At 50.5% G+C, this 24,826-nt stretch overlaps 1 protein-coding gene and 1 pseudogene across 4 annotated transcripts in view; one reads left to right on the top strand and one right to left on the bottom strand.

The window, feature by feature from the left end:
- The window catches only part of Frmpd1 (FERM and PDZ domain containing 1), a 127,581-nt gene that overhangs the window by 68,501 nt on the left and 34,254 nt on the right, over window positions 1-24,826 (bottom strand). The window contains exon 1 of one of the 4 annotated variants that reach the window (XM_006986041.4): window positions 24,551-24,640. The exons of 1 other annotated variant lie outside the window; for it this stretch is intronic. The gene's annotated coding sequence lies outside the window, so the exon portion shown is untranslated. Of the gene's footprint in view, window positions 1-14,744; window positions 15,065-24,550; window positions 24,641-24,826 lie in introns of those variants that run through there. 2 more of the 4 variants (XM_076564121.1, XM_076564120.1) reach the window with 2 other exon arrangements.
- On the top strand, window positions 11,514-11,818 carry LOC107402354 (small ribosomal subunit protein eS27 pseudogene; annotated as a pseudogene).

Here is a 24,826-nt window from a genome sequence, read left to right as displayed (position 1 = left end):
GGCTGTGGCCCACGGCTGGTGACACCAAGGCTTTGTTCAACCCTGTGGTCCCTTGTCTGAAGTTCATACCCTTCCCACAGATGAGATACTTGGCCATGGTCTTACTCTGTATTTTTCAAGTCCACACCCTGGGGTTTAGATTCTAGTTTGAAGAGTTTTCAACCATCTCAAGTTAAAACGGGACCTCTAAGTCAGTATGACTCATTCCACTTACGCCAATCCCCTCTTTCACTGAGACCTGTGCTGGGGGCATGGTATCGGGGACCCAGGTTACCCAGTGATGGCCCCTGCCCTTGACGAATTCCTTATGTTCTAGACAAAATAAAACACACAGATGACTCTTAGTCAATACAAGTCAAGAGTGTGGGATTCTCAAGGAAAAGGATGCCTATCACATCCTGTAGAGTCTAAGAAATAACTCTTCAGGGCAGCATGGGTCTGGCTCATCTCTGCATGAGGCCTGATGGCTGTCAGAGGGCCAAGAGGGCCAGGTGCCATCTGCCAATCAGGACCCTGCACAAGGTTCAGGCCGAAGGGTTACTCTGGCTGTCTTAATTAAGCCCTAATTAAGCATTCTGCCCGGAAACCTTCTCCCCCTTGCAGAATTGCACCGTTTACAGCCAGCGATTCAGGGAATCGGGTCAGCTGTTGGGCGATGGCAGCCGTGAGGAGGAGCGGCGCTGACGGCTGTGAATGGACGCCCGTGGGATGCGCAGATCCCCCACACCACAGGGCCCGGAAATGTAGAAAGCCAGCCCTGGTGAAGCACTCTGCTCTGTCCCCAGCCTCGGCAGAGCCCAGTACTGCCCATGGGGAGAAGGAAAGGGACATGTAACTAATGCCTGCCTGCTGAGGTACATACGAAGGAAAGGGTGGCTGTCAGCAGCAGGGCAGCCATACCACCGCACACTCTCTTGAATTCGAACCAGAAACCAAAGAGCATTCCAGAAACTGCTGTCAAATCACACAGTAAACCATAGGCTATATACCTATATGACCACAATCTGTGAAGCCATTTTCTTCTGGAGGAAGCAAACCCGATGTTGGGCAAAGACAGGTGGGAAATACAAATTTGATCTAACGTGGGATTTTTGGTTTGGGAAGTAAATTCTAGGAATGCATCTGTTCTTATCGTTTGCGCAGCAAGGAAACCTCTTCTAAGGCTCCGAGAGGTCTCTGCGAAGGGATGGAGCGCGGGTTCCCTGGAGAGTACGAATGTGCCAAGTGAAGGCACACCAGTCTAAGAAGCAGCGGGGACACACCTCAGGTCACCCCAATCCTGCCCCCCCCCCCGCAGGAGCTTCAGCAAGCCCTTCTTTCTGTACCCTCATCTCCACCCTTAAATCAAGACACATCCCGAAGCCCTGCTACCTCCACTAAGATTCTGATGGGCAGAAGTCAGAAGTCGAATCTATTCTGTCACAAGCAGCCGCCAGCCAGCTCACACAGGGACAGGACCCTGGCAGATGCACCACCAGCAACCCTCCCCACTCTACTTCCCAAGCCCAGAACCCAGGTTTGGGGGCATCTATCTGCGTTTGGGGGTTGCAGAGGTAGCTTGGTGGTTAGTGCTGGCTTAGCATGCATGAGGCCCTGGGTCTAAGCTCCTCCAGCCTTGCCCAAACGAAACAACAGAAACCAGAGCAACAGCAAAATCTAGCCACTCCTCGGCTCCTGCGAAGGTGCTCTCTCAAGTCTCCACTTCCTCCCGCCTCCACCACCACTGGACATGGTGGAGCTGGCATGGCCTCGGAGGTGGACCACTGTAGCACCTGGCCCCCCAGCCTTGGTGTTTCTCTCTCTACGCCACATGTCCCGGAATGATCTCCTACGACGTGCCTCTGACGGTCACTCTCCTGCACAAACCTCTCCGTCACCCGTAACTTTTAGGGTGATGTATTAGGTTCTCACTGCGAGCTCTGTCTCCGCTCTGCTCCTTCACAGATGGGTGACTCTGGGCAGATTAGCTCCCCACTGATAAAGTGGCGACAATAACAGCACCTGCCGCACAAGGCCGGTGTGGGCCTGAAGGAAGGAATGCGTGTAACTGCTCAGAACGCGCCGTGCCTGGCATAGAGAGACGCTGCCCAAACGGTAGCTGCCATCATTGTTTCTAGGCCGTCAAGGCCCTGACTGCCCAGGCCCCGTGTGTCTCTCCCTTCAGCCTCTCCATACTCTCACATTCCAGAGAGTTCCAGCCCTGCTTAGGCTCCTCCTGCTCTGCTCCCAGAGGGGACCTTCCACTGCTGGCTTCCCTGTAGATGTTGTTAATCACCGTTGCTGCTATGGTCCTGGTTGTCTGCTTTGGTAGGGCTGGGGCTCAAACTCAGGGCCTCATTCACACTAGGCAGGCACTCTACCACTGAGCTACAGTCCCTGAATGATTTTTTTTCAACACAGCTTTATTGAGCTATGAAAGTCCTGCTTTCACCGGGCGGTGGTGTCGCACGCCTTTAATCCCAGCACTCGGGAGGCAGAGCCAGGCAGATCTCTGTGAGTTCGAGGCCAGCCTGGGCTACAGAGTGAGTTCCAGGAAAGGCGCAAAGCTACACAGAGAAACCCTGTCTGGTGGTGGTGGTGGGGAGTCCTGCTTTCAGCACAGCCATGGGGTTGAGCATCTGACTTCAGGGCAACTTCATGGCTCCCCTCAAACCCCAGACTCTCCCAACTGGGAGACACTCCCAAGACCCTATGCCCCCAACTCTAGGCAATTACTAATCCTCACCAAATGATTTTTTTAAATTTTAATGACTTATTTATTTTATGTGCATTAGTGTTTTGTCTGCATGTATTTCTTTGAGAGAGTGCCAGATCCCCTGGAACTGGGGTTATAGACAGACAGTTGTGAGCTGACCTGTGGGTGCTGGGAATTGAACTCCAGTCCTCTAGAAGATCAGCCAGTGCTCTTAACCACTGAGCCATCTCTCCAGCCCTCACCAAATGACTATTGGGTTCCACTTTATACCTCTGACTCTGAGCAAGGTGCTCCCGTAGTGCCTGGCACCTTCCCTCCCTCAGAACTGGTCATTTACTTGCTGGACAATAAGCCTTCTGCCATAATTCTCTGGTTCGCATGACTCCAGTGCTAGACAGGTGTTCAGTTAATACTGGTTGAGTGACTAAAGCCAATGGCACAAGCTGACCAATGCCCAGGACAGAAAAGTCAACAGTGACAGTTTCCACAACATATATGACCAGTCATGACGCACATGACATTCTCTCCTAAGACATTCCTCTCACAGCCACTCCAACACGGTCAGACGAGCTTCACCAGGTGCTCAACAGTCAGTCCAGAGTGAGGGAAGATGAGCAAGAGTTGGAAATGTCACATGACTCTCAAAAGGCCTTATTCATAAAAACAAACCTGGAGCCAGGTATTGGGGTGAACACTGGAAGATCAGAGAAGCAGAACAAGCCATAGCTAACCTCACCTTGCCAACTTCTCAGCTGATCCTGTTTCCTCAAACCGGAAGCCTCTGAGTCCTCATCCAAATGGATCTCAGCTGAACTGCTGCTAAAGCCTAAAAGCTGAATCAGGCCTCACACCTCATACACCTTTCTGCTTCCTGCCATCACTCCCTGGGATTAAAGGCGTGTGTCACCATGCCTGGCTGTTTCCAGTGTGGCTTTGAAATCACAGAGATCCACATGGATCTCTGACTCTGGAATGCTAGGATTAAAAGTGTGTGTGCCACCATTTCCTGGCCTCTATATCTAGTGGCTCTGACCCCAGATAAGTTTATTAGGGTGCACAATATATTGGGGAACACAATATCACCACAGGAAAAAGTGAATGAAACCCATGTTTAGGTATTCACTACTGGTAGATTTTATGGGGCCTGGCATCCCCAGACCATTACTGGGTGAAGTGGACACAAACATATAAAATAAAATGTTGAAAAGCAAAAGGAGAAGGAAGGAAGCAGTTTGCTCTAGAAGTTTCTTATAAAACCATTCTGTTAAGCAGTTTCTACTTCCCTGCACATGCCTGATTATAAAATTAGAGCTGCCTCCCCCCAGACAATAATCTATGCCCTTTCAAAATCCAATGGCCATCCTAAGAAAAGCAATTACCTCCTAGTTAAACATTAAGACAGTTTCCAATCCATCAACACACTGAGGCAGAAGTTACAGAGCAAGAATAACAAGAGGCTCTCCTCACACTCCCCCTGCCCCACACTGCCTGCTAACCCCACTGGAAACACAGCTCTGCCCAGGCCTTGTTTATGAAAAACCGCTCAATGGCTCCCTACAGCCTCCAGGATGAAGAATGACTCCTAGGTGGGTACAAGAAGAGCCTCCTGCTTTGGATACTGGCCTACTTACCTAGCCTCATTTTCTTCTAATCACCTTCAAATAACCTCCATCCAAAACTACCCACAGCATCCCTGACATGTCTTTACCCACAGCATCCCTGACATGCCTTTACCCACAGCATCCCTGACATGTCTTTACCCACAGCATCCCTGCCATGTCTTTACCCACAGCATCCCTGACATGTCTTTACCCACAGCATCCCTGCCATGTCTTTACCCACAGCACCTCTGCCATGCCTTTACCCACAGCATCCCTGACATGTCATGTCTTTACCCACAGCATCCCTGACATGTCTTTACCCACAGCATCCCTGACATGTCATGTCTTTACCCACAGCATCCCTGCCATGTCTTTACCCACAGCATCCCTGCCATGTCTTTACCAACAGCATCCCTACCATGTCATGTCTTTACCCACAGCATCCCTGACATGTCTTTACCAACAGCATCCCTGACATGCCTTTACCCACAGCATCCCTGACATGTCTTTACCCACAGCATCCCTGACATGTCTTTACCCACAGCATCCCTGCCATGTCTTTACCCACAGCATCCCTGCCATGTCTTTACCCACAGCATCCCTGCCATGTCTTTACCCACAGCATCCCTGACATGTCTTTACCCACAGCATCCCTGACATGTCATGCCTTTACCCACAGCACCTCTGCCATGCTTTTACCTGTTCTCCCTCTGTCTAGAATGTACTGACTTAGCCCCAAATCTTCCAGGTCAAAACTACTATTCACCTAGGCATGCAGGCATAGTGTCGCCCACCTTTAACCCCAGCTCTTGGGAGGCAGAGGCAGGTGGATCTCTGTGATTTTGAGGCCAGCCTGCTCTACAGTGAGTTCCAGAAAAGCCAGGAAGACGTGGAGGCCCTGTCTCAGAAAACAAAACAAACATAAGCAAACAAAACCCCAAACAACTTGTGTTAGCTGTTACCCCACAACACCAGCATCATGACTTCTGCAAAGTCTTTCATCATCACTCTCTCCCTCCGTCCCTCCTCCCTCCCCATATCTCTGCCCTGTTTTATTTTTGGTTTTTGTTTGTTTCTGAGACAGTCCATGTAGCCCAGGCCAATAATGACCTTGAACTCCTGATCCTCCCGCTTCCGGATCTCCAGCACTCGGACCACAGGTGTGTAACCCTGAAGGGAGCCACACTTCAAGGACTCACGGAGCAGACTGTCAGGTCAACCAGAGACTCGAGGTCAAGGGAACCAGCTATGGTAAGGCGGGGTCATCTTTCTAAGACTAGAAATTTCATTGTAATTAGATCCAGATGTAGGGGAAAGTTCAGTAAAACTATGAATTTCCCCCCCCCCAATCTTATGTGTATTTCAGAAGTTAAAGTCTACAGTGTCTAAAGAGGTCTAGACAATAGACGGAGGAATCTGAACTTGAAAGAGGCTCAGTAAAAAACTGACCCGACCCTGTCACCAGGTCACTGTGTAGTCCAAGCCCACTCATTACCCAATTACGACACCACTGTGCTGTACAAAATCTGGAGCTGGGGGCCGGCAAGACAGCCCAGTGGTCCAGGCGCTTGCTGCCTGACAACCGGAGTTTGCTCCCGGGAGCTCACGTCACGCTAGGAGAAAACCAGCTCCCCGAGAGTTGCCCACGGACGTTCACAACTGTCCCAGGGCACCCATGCCCCAGTCCCACAACAAACACACACACAAAGGAACCCTGGAGAGAACCTGAAATCTTCCTTGTTATTTACATCCTACAACCCCATAATTCTGAAAATCTGTGAGCAACCTAGTGCCAGAAGTATTTAATAATTATGCTATCTACATACAAATGACTAATGACACAAGTGTTTGCCAGCACACACATAAGAGATATTTGCCAGGCATATTTGAGAAGAACCCCGGATAATTACATTGTCATTACGACTAAAAGGGGGCCTTGACTCAAACAGATTTTAATGGAATGCTTGAGAACAAACATGCTATTGAAGTGGATATTTATCTAAATATACATGTATTTAATTAAATCTGTGTCCCTAGTATGTTTATTGCTGCATGTACACATGCACAGAATAGACAGTGCAGTTGAAAGTCAAAGTGGTCCCAGTCCGAGAGCAGTCTAGAGCAAACCGGACTCATTTCAGAGTGGGAAATGACTACTCACCAGTCAGTCTGAGCTGAAGGGGCTCCTCCGAGGCATGAATCCCTCACCTCTTCTCCACAGGGACACCTCCCCTTCATCCCGGGACACTGCTCCCAGGCTAGTCTTAAAGACAAAAGGCCAGCGTTCCCAGGACTGCAGCCAGAGGGATGTGGGTATCCAAAGCTCATCAATAAGGTGGAGCGGAGAGGATGGTGAGGCCATGTGGGCACAGTGTGGTGGTTTCTGGCCCAGGCTGCAGCGCTGCCCCAGGACTGGGCCCTCCTAGCTGCTGCTGCTGGGCTGCAGCGCTGCCCCTAGGACAAGGCTGGCTTCTCTCCTTTCAGTGCATCAAGCCCGGAAGTCCTCTGGATGCCATTGTCATCCTCAAGACCTCAGCCACTTGAGCCAGCCAAAGGAGGAAACCTTAGAGGCTCTTGACTGGCTTCCTCTGTGCCAAAGGCAACCCAGGCGGTAACACCCAAGGTCTTAGGATGGGTCTATTCTATGGGGACCCAACACCTGGTCCCCAGCTGGTTCTGCCCAGTCACCTTCGGCTGACGTGAACGGCAAGAGCATTAGTTCACTAAGCCTCACAGGAGCCCGGAGGGGCAGGTCACCCCCAAGCACATTATCCTCCCTTAACAGATGGGGAAATGACGGCACAGGAAGATTAAATAACCTGCCCAGCCTCATGCAGCCAGCCCCAGGTGGAGCACAAAGTGATCGGGGGCCCTCGTGCCAGCTCTCAGGGACAGAGAAGGCTCCAGGTAAAGCTCTTTATAATTCTAGGATCCTGTGCATCACGGATGCCTGGCACAAGAGGCGGAGAAGACTAGAAAGATAAGAGAGCAGGGTAACGTTAAAGGGGCTCTCACTGTCTCTGCTTACCTGTGCTTAAACCTCCACGAGAGAAGAAGGAGATTTAATACACAGTGGAGGGCGATGGCATGGGCATGCGTGTAGCGGGCAGGTAGGCAGCAAGGGCTGTAGTGAACGGGGTCAAAGGAAGGGTCAGGCCGGGTGGTGGTGGCGCACACCTTTATTTCCAGCACTCGGGAGGCAGAGGCAGGCGGATCTCTGTGAGTTTGAGGCCAGCCTGGGCTACAGCGCAAATCTACACAGAGAAACCCTGTCTCGAAAAACCAAATAAAAAAAAAAGGAGGAGGAGTCAGGCTAAGTGGGATTCTATCAGTGACCTCTGTCCTTCACATCCCTTGGGACTTGGCATAGACCACAGACCTCTAGCTTAAAACTGTGTTCATTTCATTCTTTCACTCAATAAGCACTTACATCTGGAATGTGTGCGAGGCGCTGAGAGAGACATAAAGATAATCAACCTGTCCCTGCAGCTGGGGGTGCATCAGGGAACACACGTGAGCCCCTAAGACACAGTGAAAGGCAGCAAGGCCCGGAGCTGGTAGGAAGCCCAGGAGTCTGCGGGAGAACTCAGAGTAGAGCGAGGTCCCAGGGAGGGGACCCATCTCCGCAGCACAGGAGAGTCCTGCAAAGCTGCCCAGAGAGACGCTAGAAAGAGAAAGCACTTCGGGAAGGGCACTGGGCTGTCCTCAAGACCCAAACTTCACGGTGGTAAGGAGCAAAGGGCAGCTGGGCGCAGTGGGCAGAGGCAGGTGAATCTCTGTGAGTTCAAGGCTAGCCTAATCTACAGAGTTCCAGGACAGCCAGGGCTACACAGAGAAACCCTGTCTCAAACAAAAACAAAAACATAAACAAATACCAACAAAGAGAGAACAAAGGGTACGTCAAGCAGGGTTGAGGCGTGAGGTAGGGTTGACACAGAGAAGCCAGATCAACAAACATCCTAAGTGTGGAATAAGGAGGTCAAATGTCACTCCCAGAATCACCCCAGCGTCAGTAAGCCTGAGTGGGAGAAAGGGCAGGGAGGCCATTCTACTTCTGAGGAATGCAGGACGACATGGAGGAAGACATGCCCAAACCAAACAAAACCCACCTCTGTTTTCAGTTGTTATCTAGTCCTGACCACTCCCGAGTTTAACAATGTAAAACATTTGTCTGGGAGGCCAGATGTAGTGACATACTTGGAAGGCTGAGGCAGGAGGATTATGAGTTCCAGGACATCCGAGCCTACAGAGTAAGACCCTATCTCAAAGGAGAGAGGGGGCAGAGGGCTGTGGATGCAGTTCATTCATTAGAGTGCTTGCCTAGCACTCTTTATTCTCTGCACAGCACAAGCTGGGGGGGGGGGGCATGCCTACAATCCCAACGATTGGTGGTGAAGGCAATTGCATCAGAAGTTCCAAGTCATTGTCTTGGATACACAGTGAGTTCAAGGCCTGCCCAGGAGACAGGAGACCTTTTCCTTTTTTTTCCTTTTCTTTTTTTCTTTCTTTCTTTTCTTTTCTTTCTTTTTTTTTTTTTTTTTTTTTGGTGTTTCGAGACAGGGTTTCTCTGTGTAGTTTCAGTGCCTGTGCCTGTCCTGGATCTCGCTCTGTAGACCAGGCTGGCCTCGAACTCACAAAAATCCTCCTGGCTCTACCTCCTGAGTGCTGGGATTAAAGGCATGCGCCACCACGGCCTGGCTGAGACCTTTTCAAAATAAACTAGGCCACTAGATGCCTCAGCAGGTAAATGTGCTTGCCAGGCGCCTATGCTGACCTGAGTTAGATCTCAAAATGGGAGGAGAGAACCAACTCCTGAAAGTTGCCCTCTGACCTCCACAGGGGGTGCACAAGCCTGGTAATATTCTGACTGGCCCTGCGTCCTGACGTAAAAGCCTCATTTTAAGGAAAAACTCCTCCCCTTCCTTTTCCTCTTCCTCTTCCCCTTCCCCTTCCCCTTCCCCTTCCCCTTCCCCTTCCCCTTCTCTCTCTCTCTCTCTCTCTCTCTTTCTCTCTCTCTCTCTCTCTCTCTCTCTCTTCCTCCTCCTCCCCTTCCCCCTCCCTCTTCCCCAACCTGAGGTGTGCACACCAGAGCTTTCTCTCCCTTTCTCTTTCTTCCTTGTCTCCCTCTTTCCTCTTTCTCTTCATCTCTCTATTATAATAAACCCTCCACGTGGATGCAGCGCCTGGGTGTGAATGACTTTCCACGAGCAGCCACTGTGGGGTACTCTGGCCTGGCCAGCTGGGGGGTTCCCCACTCATGCATAATTCATAACAATGCCTACACACATGCACACACACACTAATAAAATGAAAAAAAATTAGAAATACACATAAAAAAATCTAGAAGGGTAATTGGCACCTTGTATATAAATAAAGTAATACAATAAAATATTTGTTATGCTTTGCCCCCCCCCCAGAGGATCATAACCCTAGCCATCAACTTCTCACCCAAGAACGCTTCTCACAAGAATGAATGATGAGGTAATGTCTGTGAAATGCCCAGAGCTCTCTGAAGATGCGTGGCAAAAGGCATCACTATAATTAATATTTAACGAGATACTCCCGGCTCTGATCTTTTTTTCTGCAGACTAATGTTACGTCTACAGGATAAGGTGATGCCAGATTGGCCCCGACACCAACCTCTCCAGCACACAGTGCCCAGTCCTGCTACCCATCCCCTGGGTTCCTTCCTTCTATGGTTGATGGGGCCCATTATCCCAACCATTCAGGACTGGTCTCCAGTGGGAGAGTCTAAGGTTGCTAGAAAATAGAGGTCAAAACACATCAAGGAGAAGGGCAAAACAAATGTCAGAGGGCAGTCTTCCTTGGGGTCCCATTTCAAAGCATGAGAGGACCCCCTGAAGACTTCAAGGGGAATGATTTTAGCAAAAGCCACATCCTAAGTCGGTTAATATTTTTAGGCCTACTGTAGTACTCAAGAAAGGAAGGAGTAAGAATAGCGATGTGGGTTCAATTACAAATGGAGTGGAGAAAATAATTTCAAAAGTTCAAGGGGAAAAAAAATCAATCTATTTCCTCCCCGCCCCAAGCTTTCACGTCTATAAATATTCACACAAATGGACCCAAGACCACGCTGCCTTCGAAAATGCTACCTGTTTGAGAATCTGCAAGATCGATGGTGTGCTAGGCTGGCTCTCAATGCACCTAAGCTCAAACAATACTCCCCAAAGCGTCTCTGTTCTTAAATAACATCAGTTTCCCTCTCGGATTATAAGAGCAACACATGTGCCTGGCAGAAATTTTTCATCTTTTAGAAATAAGAAAATATTCTCTAAAATCTCCAAGGTACTAATTATCTTTCCTTTTTGTATGAAAACACATTTTTCAACATAACTTGAGAACGTATCTTTTAGATGAGTTACAGCCTGGTTTCCCCTGTGCCTTTGCTATTGTGCTACAGTTTTAAATGTCCTATAGGTAGAAGCATCCTGTCTGAAGCAATGCCCTATTCTGGACACTTCGTTCTTTTTCAGTGTCCTGCAGACAATGCTGATAGAGACATCTTTGCCTGATACGTCACGGGTTATTCTTAGGACTGGCCTACTGGGTGAAAGACTGTACACTAACGCAGAGAGCTTTTTTGTTTGGGGAGACAGTTTATAACCCAGGCTGGCTTTGAACATGCTATGTAGTCAAGGATGGTATTAAATCCTGACCCCTGACTCATTCACACGTCCTCTGAGTACTTGTATTACAGTGTGCACCAAACCCATATGAGTTTTGAAAGCTGACAGAGCCAAAATGCCTGGCAGACAGGTTATCTCAAGTGTGCTCCCTCCATCTGTGGGAGAGCCACTGCCCCCAAATGCTCTTTGTCCTTTAATTTGATAGATGTATAAAGGCGACATTGCAGCTAGGGATGGAGCCCTGTTGGTAGAGTGCTTGTCCAGCATGATGAGGCCGGGGTCTGATCCCAAGCACTGACCACTACCAGGTACGTTGGCACACACTTGTAATCCCAACACTGGAAAAGTGAGGGCGGGAGGATCAGAAAGTCAAGGTCATCCTTAGCTGCAGAGTTTGAGGCCAGCCTGGGCTACAAGAATAAGAAAATAAAGGAGCGTCGCTGCTTTTACTTGCAGCTCTTTGATTATTGGAGACGTCCCCAAACGCTAGTGTCAACAGCACTCTTCAGAGTGTTTTTACAGTGTGGTTCTGATCATCAGAAAGCTGGCAGTCGCTTTTCCGGTGGTGACGACCTCCCTACGAGAACATGCCTCTCGCAAAGGATCTCCTTCATCCCTCTCCGGAAGAGGAAAAGAGGAAACGCAAGAAATATCTCCTGGTGCAGAGCCCCAGTTCCTACGTTATGGAGGTGCAATGCCCAGGATGCTGTAAGATCACCACGGTCTTTAGCCATGCACAGACGGTGGTCTTGGGTGCCGGTTGCTCCACTGTCCTCTGTCAGCCCACAGGCGGAAAAGCAAGGCGGACAGAAGGATGCTCCTTCAGGAGGAAGCAGCACTGGAAAGCACCTGACTCAAGATGAGTGGGAACCGGCCCAATCAACACATTTTTGGCTATATTAAAAAATATATCTGCTTCTCTAAAGGGGTCTTTCCCGCCTGTGAGGACACCTCGGTGGTCTCTCCGCTCTGGACCAGGCACACCGTTTTCACCCCCATGCCTCTCTCAGCAAACATTTCAGTTTCAACCGGTGAGCCAGACATGGAACGCGTCAGTCACTTTAGTCTTTCTTTATCCCACTGCTATCTCTTGCGAGGGGGGGGGGTGGCACCACGCTAAGAGGAAAGAAGAGCCAGGGTGCTGTGAGAAGCCAGGGCAGGGTCAATAATGAGCTTGGGAAGAAAACAGGGCTGAGGGTAGGGGGCAGGGTTTACAAGAGCAAAGTCCAGAAGCTTGTTAAAGCACCAGCCACGGAGGGGATATTTTCATCACCAAGGCATGGGGAGAGAGGCCGAAGACAGACTCGTTAGCTCAGGCCAAACTACTGAGCTACCTCACCTATGGTCCACTCTCTTCCCCAGCACCTTAGCTCAGACTTGTGACCCCCGCCTGGCCCATCTTGGCTGCAGACTCATCTAAGAGCCTTCTCACAGAACCCTCCTCAGCATCCACCCATCAGGACCTCAGTGCCTGGGGCAGGGACTCTGGCTGGCATACCAATCTACTCAGCAATCCCCAGTGAATAGAGCACTGTTCCACAACTCTTGGGCACAAGTCTCGGGAGCCTGGCTAGAAAAGAAAACTCGGGACTGGTGATATATTCTCTCATACCCCGAAGCTCTCAACATCCGACTGAACTTACGTAATAGGCAATCTATAAAAGTGTACAGAATCTAACCAAATTAAGTTGAGCAGAATAAATACAAGAGAGGTGATGCCTGGACACAGCCTATATGGATCTGTTGCCCAGACAGCTGGGAAAATTGAAACTGTCTTTGAAGATTAGTTTCCGAACACAATCATATGAAAACGGGGGGGGGGGTGGGGGGGTGGGGGGGGGGGTGGGGGGTAATTTCCTTCAGGTGTGAATTTTGCATCTACATGGCCGGTTCTCAGGCACACAGCTGCACTTGTCCAGCCAAGCTGCACATCCCAAGAGCCCCTGTGCACAAAGGTCAATCAATTCTAGAGGTTTGCATTTTTTCTTCTTCCTTCGCAGGAAGTCAGAAGGAGAAAGGCCCCTAACACACGCCATCTCCACTGGGATTTTCCACACTGACAATTCCAGTTCAAGGCAAAAATTCAATCCTTTCCCATTCATGTTTTCATGAAGGCAGCAAACAGGTCTAGATAATTCTTCCCCAAGGGCCAAAAGGCTGAACATTTCCCAAGTTCATCAGATTCCCTGGGCTAGGGATTCCTTCCTTGCTATAGAGAGCCCTGGGCTAAGTTGCTGGGTTTCTTTTTTTTTCCTTCCCCAGTGACCTCTACAAAACTGAGAACTGCCTCCCCTCCCCAGTTCCTCATGCCTAGAAGAACTCTCCAGGCAGTGGATTAGCAGTCTGTGTTGAGGCATTAAATGCAGTGTCAAGGCTGCCTGGTCTAGAAGTCACTGGGGCCCTGCCAGGGAGGTGCTCGCCAGATTCAAAGACTTGGTGACAACTGGTGAAATAATAAAACCCAGGCACCTGGGAGGCGGAGGCAGGCGGATCTCTGTGAGTTCAAGACCAGCCTGGTCTACAGACAGAGTTCCAGGACAGCCAGGGCTACCTGAAAAACTACACTCTCAGGATTACTTAGTCACAGGGGATTCCTATGTGGCCTGTCTCATTTTTCTGGGACCATCTCCCAGGTAGGCACCAAGCCCTCCTTCTAGTTCATTCTGGAAGCTAGAGGCTGCCCACTCCAGGGCCCAGGCTCAACGAACTGTGTAAACTGAAGAAATGAACGATGATAAAATGAAGGATGGACAGAGCTACTGTCTCAGGAACAAAACAAAACAAACACAAAGAATAAAACCCCAAAATATCACCAATGCTTTGGGCTTGAAAAGTCAGGAGCCTGGGCATGTGCCACCACGCCCAGCCAACCAAACAAGTCTTGTCTCTCTTCTCCTGACAGCTCTTCAGATAATAGAAAAGGGAGATGGGCATTTACTGACTCTGCTGCAGTTTTAACAAGCCCCGATGATCAGATGAATGAGCAACTAAATAGTGGGCCCGGTTCATGAAGCCAGAAAAACCCAGGCTGATGGAGTCACAAGTCCAAGTACTTTCCCCTGTCCCACACAGACCTCCGGTCTCCAGTATGAAGGCTAGAGGGCACTAAGAAGAGCCAGCTGGAGCACATGGCAGGTCCAGGACAACAAGGCATAGATGGGAAGGCTGGAGGCTAGGGCTGCGGCTTCTCCATCCTACGAGTCCGGAGCGGTTAAGTGCTACCTGAGTTCTCGCCACACTTGCCTGACAGGGCACGCCGACTCCAGGAGCAGGTCTACCTCACAACACCCCAGAGGCCCACATCTGCTCTTAGGCAATACACCCGGTGACCATAAAAAGAGCCATGGAATGGCCGGAAGCCAGACAGAAGCAACCATGCCAGCAGTCATAACCATCATTGTTGGTTCATTTCTTCAATCAACACAGCTCGCTGAGTCTGTGCCCTGGAGTGCTCGGCTTCTAACCTCCAGAGTGAGCTAGGAGAAGGGCTCAGTGCCTACCTGGGAGAAGGTCCCCCCAAAATGGGACAGGCTATCTAGAAATCCCCCCTGACCAAGCAGTTCTGGGGGTGTCATCTTGAACTGGGAAGTGGCAGAAGGGGAGGCTCCCTCCGCCCTGTAAAGGCATCCCATCCCAGACAGGTAAAATGAAGACGTCTCAAAGCAGCTCCAGCAGACAAGGCTTGTCAAGATGGAAAGGCATCATCCTCTAGACCCACCAGGCAAAACCAGAACAGATCTCTGCCCTGCCCCTACCCAGCCCTTCAGGCTCCAAGCAGCTCCCTGTGAATATCTTTCTTACCACGTGAGACTAAAGTCTCCTTTAATCCTGGGATTCTTATGATCCAGCTATGGCCCATCATGCTGGCCCCTGCACATCATCCATGGGTCCTGAACAGCAACCTGGGTCCCTGGTGAGGCTGCAGCTCAATTCCTTTGGATGCATAGTTCCGCTTTGCTTCTCCCTCTCAATGTCTTACTCACTCATGGAGGCTTGGTTCAAATGCCAGGCCCTTCCAGAAACCTTTCTAGATCTTTCCCCAAGGCATGCCCAGGGGTCTCTGTAAGGTATAGCACCTTGCCCAGAGCCAAATGACTGTCAGCTGCAAGCGAGGCAGGGACTTAAATGATTCATCGGTCTCCTCCCCACCCTCCCCTGCTTCCGGCCCTGCACTGGCCTTCTTTGGCAAAGCATGGGTGAACTGGGAATGGAGTAGCAGCCATGGAGGGTGCTCTGGGCAGGTGTGAGGCTGGAACCTTGGGAGCAGAGAGGACAGCCCTGAGCAGAATCTGGAGCTGCTCACACTTTGGCCCCGTGAAGCCACCATCCTGTCCCCTGCTCTCCCTCAGCTCTGCGAACCCACCACTCCTGCTTGTCCCAAGGCTTTTGGGTGCTCTACACTGCCCTGTGAGCCCAGAAGGCAGCCGCAGATTGTGAATCACATTTAAAAGGCCGCAGGGCTTTGCACGGAGCTTGTTGAAGGGGAAGGGAAGGGATCTCACGCAACATTCTTTTCAGGCCTTCCAACCAATACTTCCTGGTTTTGTTTTTCTTTTCGTTTTTATAGAAAATAGATGTGTATATGGGCCCTGAGAAAACAAATGATTTTTGTTTTCTAAATTGGGGGAAAATACAAAGACCCAAAATTCTTCCCCCCTCCCCCGTCCCGTCTCTTCTGTCCAGGGCACTCACGGGGGACTGTCTGTAACTCTAAGAGCTGCTGCTGAATATTTTAACAGCAGCAGCAGCAGCTTCTTCCCATTGATAAAACTCCTCCGACAAGCTGGAGCACGCTGTTGAAATGAGGGTGTGCACCGGAAAGACCTGCACTGCTCTGGGCCGCCTGAGCCTCACAGGCCCCGCCCCTCCCACCCCCAACACAGGGAGAGGATGATCAGAGCAGCACAAGCACCCAGTAGGTCAGCAGCCAGGATGCTGACCCACAGGAGAGAATGAACACGTGGGGACTGGAAAGCAGAGGCAGGCTTGGCCTGCTGGAATATTCCTATAGTCTGAGCACCGAAAGGGCGAGTCAGGACAGGGGATCAAAACTTTGAGGCTATCCTGGTCCACATAACAACTCCCCTTCCATGTATATATAACCACTAGGGGCTGGAGAGATGACTCTGTGATTAAGAACACTGGCAGCTCTTCCAGAGGACCTGGGTTCAATTCCCAGGACCCACATGGTGGCTCACAGAGGGCACCAGTTATGATATGCATATGGTGCAGACTCATGCAGATCACACACACACACACACACACACACACACACACACACACACACACACACACACTGTAATTAAAAAATTTCCCAAGCAAAAGAATGTAAGTAAAATAGAGAGCCAAGGGCTGAGTGAAATCCACATCCCCTAGAAGAAATCTGTGCAAATCTCAAATCAAGGAATCTGTAAATATGCTCTTATTTGGGAACTAAAAGTCTTTTTTCGATATAGAATTCCATTACTGGGCTTTAGGTGAGCAGGTAGACCCAACAAGCAAACAGCAACAACAAACCAAAAAAGAAATATAACAGCCACCCTAAGTTGAAAGAAGCAAAGGAAGGATCCTCCTCCCCTGCTCCGCCCCCACTCCTGCCCCAGCCTCCACACAGAGGACTGCAGTGCCAAAACCTTGATTTTGCGACCTCCTGTGGAAGCTTTAAAAGCCATGGGGTGATGGTGTTACAGCACCCACAGGTAACTAATACAGCAGCTCAGAAGCAGCCAGAGTCGGGCTGACCAGGCTACCCAGTATCAGACACTGGTTCTAAGTACTTAGAAGCTGCCTTTCTACTTAAAAGAAGCTGCTTTGCCTCCCTTGAGCCCACAGGATACTAAAAGCAGGATAGAGACCCTAATTTTGTGCCCGCCTCCTTTGCTGTGGGTCACTTGCTTGGATGGGAAGGTCTGTGTGCTAATCAATCAAGGAATGTCCCCCTTTCAGGGTTGACAGGTTGGAGATAAGTTACTGGCCCTTTTTCCTTTTGAGTTACCTTGGATTATGAGAACTTCAAAGGACAGTCTACCTCTCAATTGAGGACATAGTCCATGAGGAAGGCCACACCTTGGAACACCCAACTTCCTCTCAATCAATATGGAGTTCTTTGGACACCCTTGCCAGACCAAAGCTATGACCACTGACACCATGCCCAAAGCAGGATTATTTAACTTTGCATACCTCTTGCTCCTTGCTCCAAGTCTTCCTCCACTTAAACCTAAAGCCCATGCCAGGGCTCCAATGATGGACTTGGGGGTGGGATGGGGGGGGGGTCACTGGACCAATTTATACTGAATAAATCTCTGCTTTTCACAGTCCCTTGTCTCTAATTAGAGTCTTAGGACGGTGGCCGAGCCTTGCTTTTGGGGGCTGCTGGAGGCCAGGCTCTGACTCTTAACTCCAGTCATAATAACCCAGATACAAACCCTGAAGTAAGGTGACAACCCTGCTCCTGGGCTGAGCAGAGCCCTGCACAGCTGTGTCCTAACTTAGTCCTTTCGGGGCACCAGACAATCTAAGATACTTTACCTGAAGACGTGAAGACACGGGAGCCTGATCTCTGACTGTCTAAATCCCTGCGTGAATATTTATTGTAGGAAGGAAGAAATGGATCTGGGAGGGGACAGACTCAAAGAACAGAGTCGAGGCAGCAGGGCAGTTCGTCGCCCAAGAAAGATTTGTGGCTCAGCGGGACAAAAACTTTCTCATAATCAGAGTCAGCTGAGGTTGGGACCAGAGCGCCTGGAGGCAGGTCAGTCCAAGCAGACCTCGGGGTGTGCTCCGGGAATTCCTGCCCCAGACAAAGGGTGCACTTGACCAGCTGGCAGCCCTGGAGGGCCTGTGACTGACAGCTAAAATATCCTTTAAGTGGGTGTGAATTTAGGTCTTTGGCCTAAGACAAGACATGTTCCCACTTTTATTATTACATGGTGTTTGTGAACAATGTAAGCACAGAACCTCCCCAGAAATGAGCCTCAGAGAGAAACAATCAATTCCTCCTGCGCCGTATAAACAAACAAACAAACAAAACAAAACAAACAAAAAAAAAAAACGTTGTTCCCTGACCCCAGAGAGGAAGAAGGCGGGAAGGCGGGAAGGCGGGAAGGCATGCAGCTCCAGACAGACATGGCTTTCCAAGCTGACCGGCGGCCAACAAACAGCACTTGAGCAGGTGCCTGGGAGCCTTGCACAGTCTGAGTTTGATGCTCTTTTCCCAGGAAAACCAGAGAGCACAGACTCCAGGTTCCAGCTCAATTATCTTAAGAGGAAATGAAAAGCATCCCTCTCTGATAATTGCCTTTTCTTCCGCCTCCATCTAAATTCTCCCATTCAAGAAGTAAGCAGGCCTGGCCCTCTTTAGCTTCTAAGATGAGTTCGTGTGCATTCAAGGTGGTGTGGCTGTAGACCACCCTTCTGAATTCTGTATTTGCAACTAAGAACACAGAAGTAACTCATCAACTAATTAGCTGTGGGGTGGGTGTTTTGGTGGGGAGATGGGTGGTTAGGGAAGGTTAAGAGGCTGTAGCCTACACCCTGTCCATATTCTGGATACTGTGGACAGGAAGTACAGCCTTTCTCATCTGCCTGCACATCTGTCTTCTCTTAAGTCAAAATCTGAGAGAAGGGAGCGCTGTTACATCCGGATGAATTCCTCTGAAGCTCTTTCCGTTCAGGATTTTGAAAATTTGCCACGTTGCCCTTTTACAGAAACTGCTGGGTTCTTAGATTATTCCTCAAGAGAGGTTAAAAGAAGACACTTTCATATCTACTGCCACCTCTTTTCCAGCGTGTGTGTGTGTGTGTGTGTGTGTGTGTGTGTGTGTGTGTAAGAGAGAGAGTGTGTGTGTGTTTTCTTTCTCTCCCAAAGAACCAACACTAAGGACGCACATCGTTCAGCAGCTGGCTTACTGAATGATTGGAAGCCTGGACCATTTTTACCCACCACAAATATCAGATGAGTCCCTGAAAACATCATGTCACATCAGTGAAATAATAGCTACTGCTTCCCATCAACTGGCAATGCGCCACACCAGGCTTCTCGCTGTCCCTCAGGCAGAGAGTTAATCTAGAAACAAAGCAAAACAAACGGTCCTGTTTGCAGAGCTGCAGACGGGATCTATACTTACCCAAACAAACACACGCTCCTGCTCTGCTTCCGAGCCCCTGGTCGCTGCATGCATTAGACTACAGTGAAAACACAACAGCAGCACACATCAGAACCGTGTGTTGGAGGGCACTGAGCACATGGCCGTGTGTGATACTTGAAAGATGACTGGACCAGATCTCTTGGTCCAGTAAAAAATGCTTTTGATGGGCAGGTGAGATGGCTCAGTGGGTAAAGGTGCCGGCTGGGGAAGCTTGGTAATTTGAGTTTCTCCCCGCCCCCCCCCACACAATAATGAGTAAGTTTTCAAAAGAATGCTTTTTATAATATTATCGTTCAAAGCTTGAAGGCTCAAACATGCACAGCATGTTTATTTAGCATAGGCCACACTGAAAAGCTAAATTCAAAATTCCTCAATTTTGAAGCTGCATCACTCTTCACCCAGTAAGGCCCTAATTTAGAGCCGGGAGAACTGCACGAGTGGGTTCAGCTGAGGACCACACGCAACCCTTATGCGGCGGCGGCGGTGGCGGCGTGCCTCTGGCTTCACTCAAATCACTTCTGATCTCAGGAAAATCACAGGCTTTTGTCAATCTTGAACAGCAAGTGTGTGACGAGCATGCACCACAGCTCAGCATGACGACAGGAGGATGGGGTGGGGAGAAGTGGGGTGCTGCACCTGCCATTCTGGGGGCCTCTTGTGGGTTCTATCTACATGCACAGAGGACTACCCACAAAACCTTCCAAACAACTGCTTCTCCATGAGCACTACCAAGGCTGCCGGGAGGTCAGGGACTGATGAACACCTGAGACAAGGGGGTTAGAAAGATGGCTCCCTAGGGAGCCTGGTCCTCACCAAGGACAGCCAAGACCACTAAGGCTAGGCAGAGACCTGGTAAGGTGGCCGAGAGACAGGGATGAGAGACTATGAATGGAGGACGGGAGAAGAAGGGTGTGTGGCATGTCTACAAGACTGGAGACTGAACTTCCAGCACAGGACCCAGTGAAGTCTATGAGAAAGGTCAGGATGTGATCAGAGCCACTTCAGGAAGAAAAGACAGAAGCCTGATATCAGAGAGAGAGACTGGCAAGATGGGAAGTTTGAGAGACTTTGGAAGTTAAATATCAGGGTTACTCGTGACCACCATAAAGAGGGAGCAATTGAGGACAAGTCATCAGTCATCGATGACTTTCCTCACAGCGATAGATGACTCTCATCTCCTGCTGTGGAGTCTCCAGCCTGGGAGGAAGACGGGGTTAATGACCACCCTTTGGCCAGGAGGCAAGGTCAGGGATTCGGTATCGGGGCTGGCATGGCCAGACACTCAACCTCACTCAAGCGTTCCCTTCATTCATCAGTGAGCAACTAAAGGGCCCTGTTCTGGGGGGCTTGTGGTGAGAAAGGGGAAGAGAAAAAACAGAGAGGAAAGGGAAAGGGAGGGAAGGCATTAAAGGGAAGACAGGTGTGAGAGAGGAAGGGCCGAGAGGGAGAGAGGACAAGAGATCCTGAAGGATGTCAACTAATCATGCCATTCCCCAAGCAAAGCAACAGCAGCTTCGAGTGAGTGCTGTGACCTGGAGACCCCTCTCCTGTACGCCTCAAATGGCTTAGTCCAGAATGTGCCCAGTAACTGTGGGGACAGCATCTGTGCACACAGCCTGTCTCACCCTGAAGACACCCAGTCCCTCTACCTGGGATGGTCCTTATTCCCTTTTACTTGGTGTTTATCGCATACATGCCACTCTTCTGAGTACTTTTCTTAAATTAGGGGTTAGGGAGATGGCTCAGCAGCTAAGAGCACTTGATACTCCTGCGGAGAACCTGGGTTCAATTCCCAGAATCCACATGGTGGCTCACAACCATCTGTAACTCCAGTTCCAGGGACCCAATGCCCTCTTCTGACCTCTAAGGTCACCAGGCTGACACCTAGTACACAGACATACATACATAAAAGCAAAACTCATACACATAAAATAAATCATATATATCACACATAATAATATGTGTAATACACAATCATATTTATTTGTGTGAGCATGCACATGGCAGTCAGAGACAGCTTTTGGGAATTGGTTCTCTCTTTCTACCATGTGGGCCTGGGAACTAACTGCAGGTCATCAGGCTTGGCAGCATGTGCCTTTACCTGGGGAACCACCTTTCCAGGCCCCTCTTCTAAGTACCTTACAGGTATCAACACATTTAATTCTCCCAATAACTTTACCAAGAGGACACAACACTTTCCCTGGTATACAAACAAAGAAATAGAATCTCAGAAGATCACATAACCCGGAACCGGTGAGATGGCTCCACACGTGAAGACCCGAGTTCAATTCCCAGGACCCACATGGTGAAAGGAGGAAACCAAGTTCCACAATACATGCACTGTGGCACACACTTGTGTGTACACATACACACATACATACACATACACACACACACACACACACACACACACACACACACACACACACAGAGTTTTTAAATACTAAGTAACCTAAAGGTAGAATACATGCAGAATAAGTAGACAGATCCAGGTAGGGTGGCCCAAATCTGTATTCTCTTCCAGGAAGCTTCAGCACCGCCCCTTCCTAGATCCTTTGCGGTAGCATTTGGAGACCCAGACAAGCATCCCTAAGGCCCCCATGCTCTGCGCCTATCACTTTCTCCCATACTGCCCCGAGTGTCTCTTTCATGGCACAACCTGCAATTGCCTAACTGTGTATTTAGTTGCTTATTCTGCTTCTCTAACCGGAACACAAACTTGGGTAAGGCAGAGAGACCTGGTCTCTTGTTATCCTAGAATAATTCTCTGGTTCACATAGCCATCCTATGAATAACTGCTGAATGAACCAGGCGGGGAGTGTCGTGGATGCTACGTCGTGCTACGCGGGGTCATAAAGTATCGAGTGCTGTTCTCCACCCCCTGGTCTCGTTCTTTGACCACTCTAAGTGTTCAGCATCCTACACAAAAGCAGAAGAGAGCCGGGGCCCAGTTCCCTACATGGACAAAGCTGACACATTTATAAGTGACTGTCAAATCCTCCTGCCTGGGTCCTTGAGCACACAGTGATAAGCCTGTGGGAGGGCAGGGATTGTGGCTTCTGATGACCCCATCGGTAGCCTCCACCACCTTCGGTATTTACGGGACACTGGAAGCTGTCGGTGTCCGAATCAGATCTGAGCTCCCTCCAGAGAACACGTGCCTGTCTCTGGGATCAGGAGGTTCCCTGAGAAGGAACACACTGTCACCAGAGCTCTACCCTGGGAGAAAGGTTCTACATCGATGCACAAGTTCAAACAAAGACACCATTTTTATATCCCACGAGTGCACAGCACCTACTGAACCTGCTGCCCATGAACATGCTAAAAGAGGTACCCACTCTGACCAAACACTATTACATACAAACACCACGCCTGTCGCTTTCACATACGCTCTCCCTTGTGCATTGGCCATTATCTCTATTCTCCTTTGGCAAATGAGAAAATCGAGAGTCAGAGGACCCAAATCCCACAGCCAGTGGAGACTGACGCACTTCCCCCCCCAACTCTGCTTTCAGCGGGCTCTGCCAGCTTTGAGCTTCCGCCAGACTCCCTGCCCTCCTGTGACCTAAACTTTGCTAGCCTGTCCCAGTCCCTTGACTTGAAAATGACCTCCCCTTCCACCTGTTGCAATCCTGTCCTTCCCTCAGTCCTCCCTCAGCTCCTCCAACTCTCCGGCTGGAGTTCACAGTCCATTTCCACAAGCCCCCACCGATGGAGTCCAGAAGCCCTGCAGTATAATTCTCTACTCCTCAGCTGGTGCAGTGAGGGAACCTGGCAGTAATTTTCCTCATTTCCTCCCAATGCGTGGTGAGAAAGAGCCCGAGAAGCCAGCACTAGATAGGATGAGGAGGGGTAAGTCAAGCTTGTGTCTGAATGCCTCTGCAGGGATAAAAAGGCTCTAGGCAATTAGTCTCCAAATCAGAACATCACCTAGGAAAGGCAAACTTAGGTATCACAAGTCCACCCAGGCGCAAAACCAACCTCCCCAGCCTTCTGACTTCATAAGGCTTGCAACCTAAAACCAGGATGTCTAGGGAGGAAATCAAGTAGAATTGCTTCCATGAGATGTCTCTCACTGGGGAGACACTAACTGCAGCACAAGACACTGGCCAAAGAGACAAAGTTCGCCTTGCTCCACACATGGTCAGGTATCACACTCTCCACTTTGCTCTGGCTGTACCATAATTCACCAGTCCTGGAAGTCAGGGCCTGTCCTTCCTGAACCCCATGGCCACGCCACACCCACCAGGGGGCTCCTGGTTTAGAGTGAGTCTCCATGACCTGCATTGGAAAGCATCTCAACCTCACCTTAGGTTGGAAATAAATACCCACAAGCAACCTTCAGGGCCCTACAACAGTGCATTATCTTCCTCCCTCAATTTGGTGAGGTTTTTGCAAAAAATAACCGCCTCACAAACAGAAACATTTCCTGATCTATAAGCCACTTTGAAAACAAATCATTATGCCGTTGAATATTTTATGATGGGCCAATGCACCGGAGAAGGCAAGGCGCGCTTTCGCCAACCCTTGCCATGTCTATTTTGAGACTCCTGGAGCAAACTCCAAATGCTTCCTTCATTTTCCAAACACCAATTTGTAAGTGCTGGATAGATTCTTGGTGAATTAATGGCTCCACCCAAACTGACCCTCCAAGGCAGAGCTCAGAGAATCCCCTTCTGTAGAGTGTATAGCTAATCCATCTCAATCTATTTCAATAATACATATCCTGAACACTCCTTCTACCCTACCTTAGAAAGGCGCCAAAACCAGCCAAAACCGGTGGACTTGCCCAAGGTCACACAGCCGGGATCGCCCCGGGACACTTAGCCCTTGGAGCGCCTCCATTTCCAGAGGCTTTCACCACACCCATCCTAAAACTCAGCCAAGGCTGCTGTAAGTTAGTGACGTGACCCTCTTCCCCCAATACTGACTTCTGGTGTCTCCAACCTTGCTCTCCCACGCCCCATGAGCCCTGGAGCCGAAACACTCTCCGGGTGCTCCTCCACTCAAAACAGAGCAATACAGACAGGACGCCGCAGCTGATCGCCCTGGAGAACAACTCAACCCACTCTGGTCCAGGTGTGGCCGTCGAGACCGGACAGGGAGGGCTCATCTGAGGTCACTCAGAAAGTTGGCGCTGGCGGCGGCCGCACCTGAACCCAGGTCTGCCTCCCGGCTGGCCGCTCCTCCCACTAACTACACGGTGCAGACCTCGGAAACTTAAGGCACAGGGATCCCGTGTACAGAGTTAACCGTTGCAGGTCCCAAGCAAGCCGGCGGCCAAGCCACGGGCGCCGGGAGTGAGGACACGAGGAGCGGCGCGGGTCACCCGGGAGCGAGCGCAGCGTGGAGGGCGGCGCGGAAGAAGCCGAGGAGGCAGCTCCCGGAGGCGCAGGCCTGGGATGTGGGGACTCAGGTCCTCCCCAAAACTTTGCGGCGGCGCGGGGGCCTCGCCCTTACCTGCAGAGGAGGCGCCGCCCGCGCGCACGCGGAGCCGGCGGGAGCAGTGGCAGGGGCGCCCCGCCCAGCGGCGGCCACGGTAGCGGGCCGGGCTCGGGCAGCGGCTCGGCTCGGGCTCGGCTCGGGCTCCGCCTCCCGCGCCGCGGCTGCAGCCGGAGGGTGGGGGGGGGGGGGGGGGACGCCGGGCCCGGCTGCGCCCGCGCCGTCTGGCGGCGGCAGGTGCTGAGGCTGCAGCTGCGGGGCCGCCAGCTGCCGGCGCCGCGACCCCCGCCCCGG

This window comes from Peromyscus maniculatus, chromosome 2 (genome assembly GCF_049852395.1).
Source record: "Peromyscus maniculatus bairdii isolate BWxNUB_F1_BW_parent chromosome 2, HU_Pman_BW_mat_3.1, whole genome shotgun sequence".
Lineage (NCBI taxonomy): Eukaryota > Metazoa > Chordata > Mammalia > Rodentia > Cricetidae > Peromyscus > Peromyscus maniculatus.
This window is presented reverse-complemented; position numbering and strand designations above follow the sequence as displayed.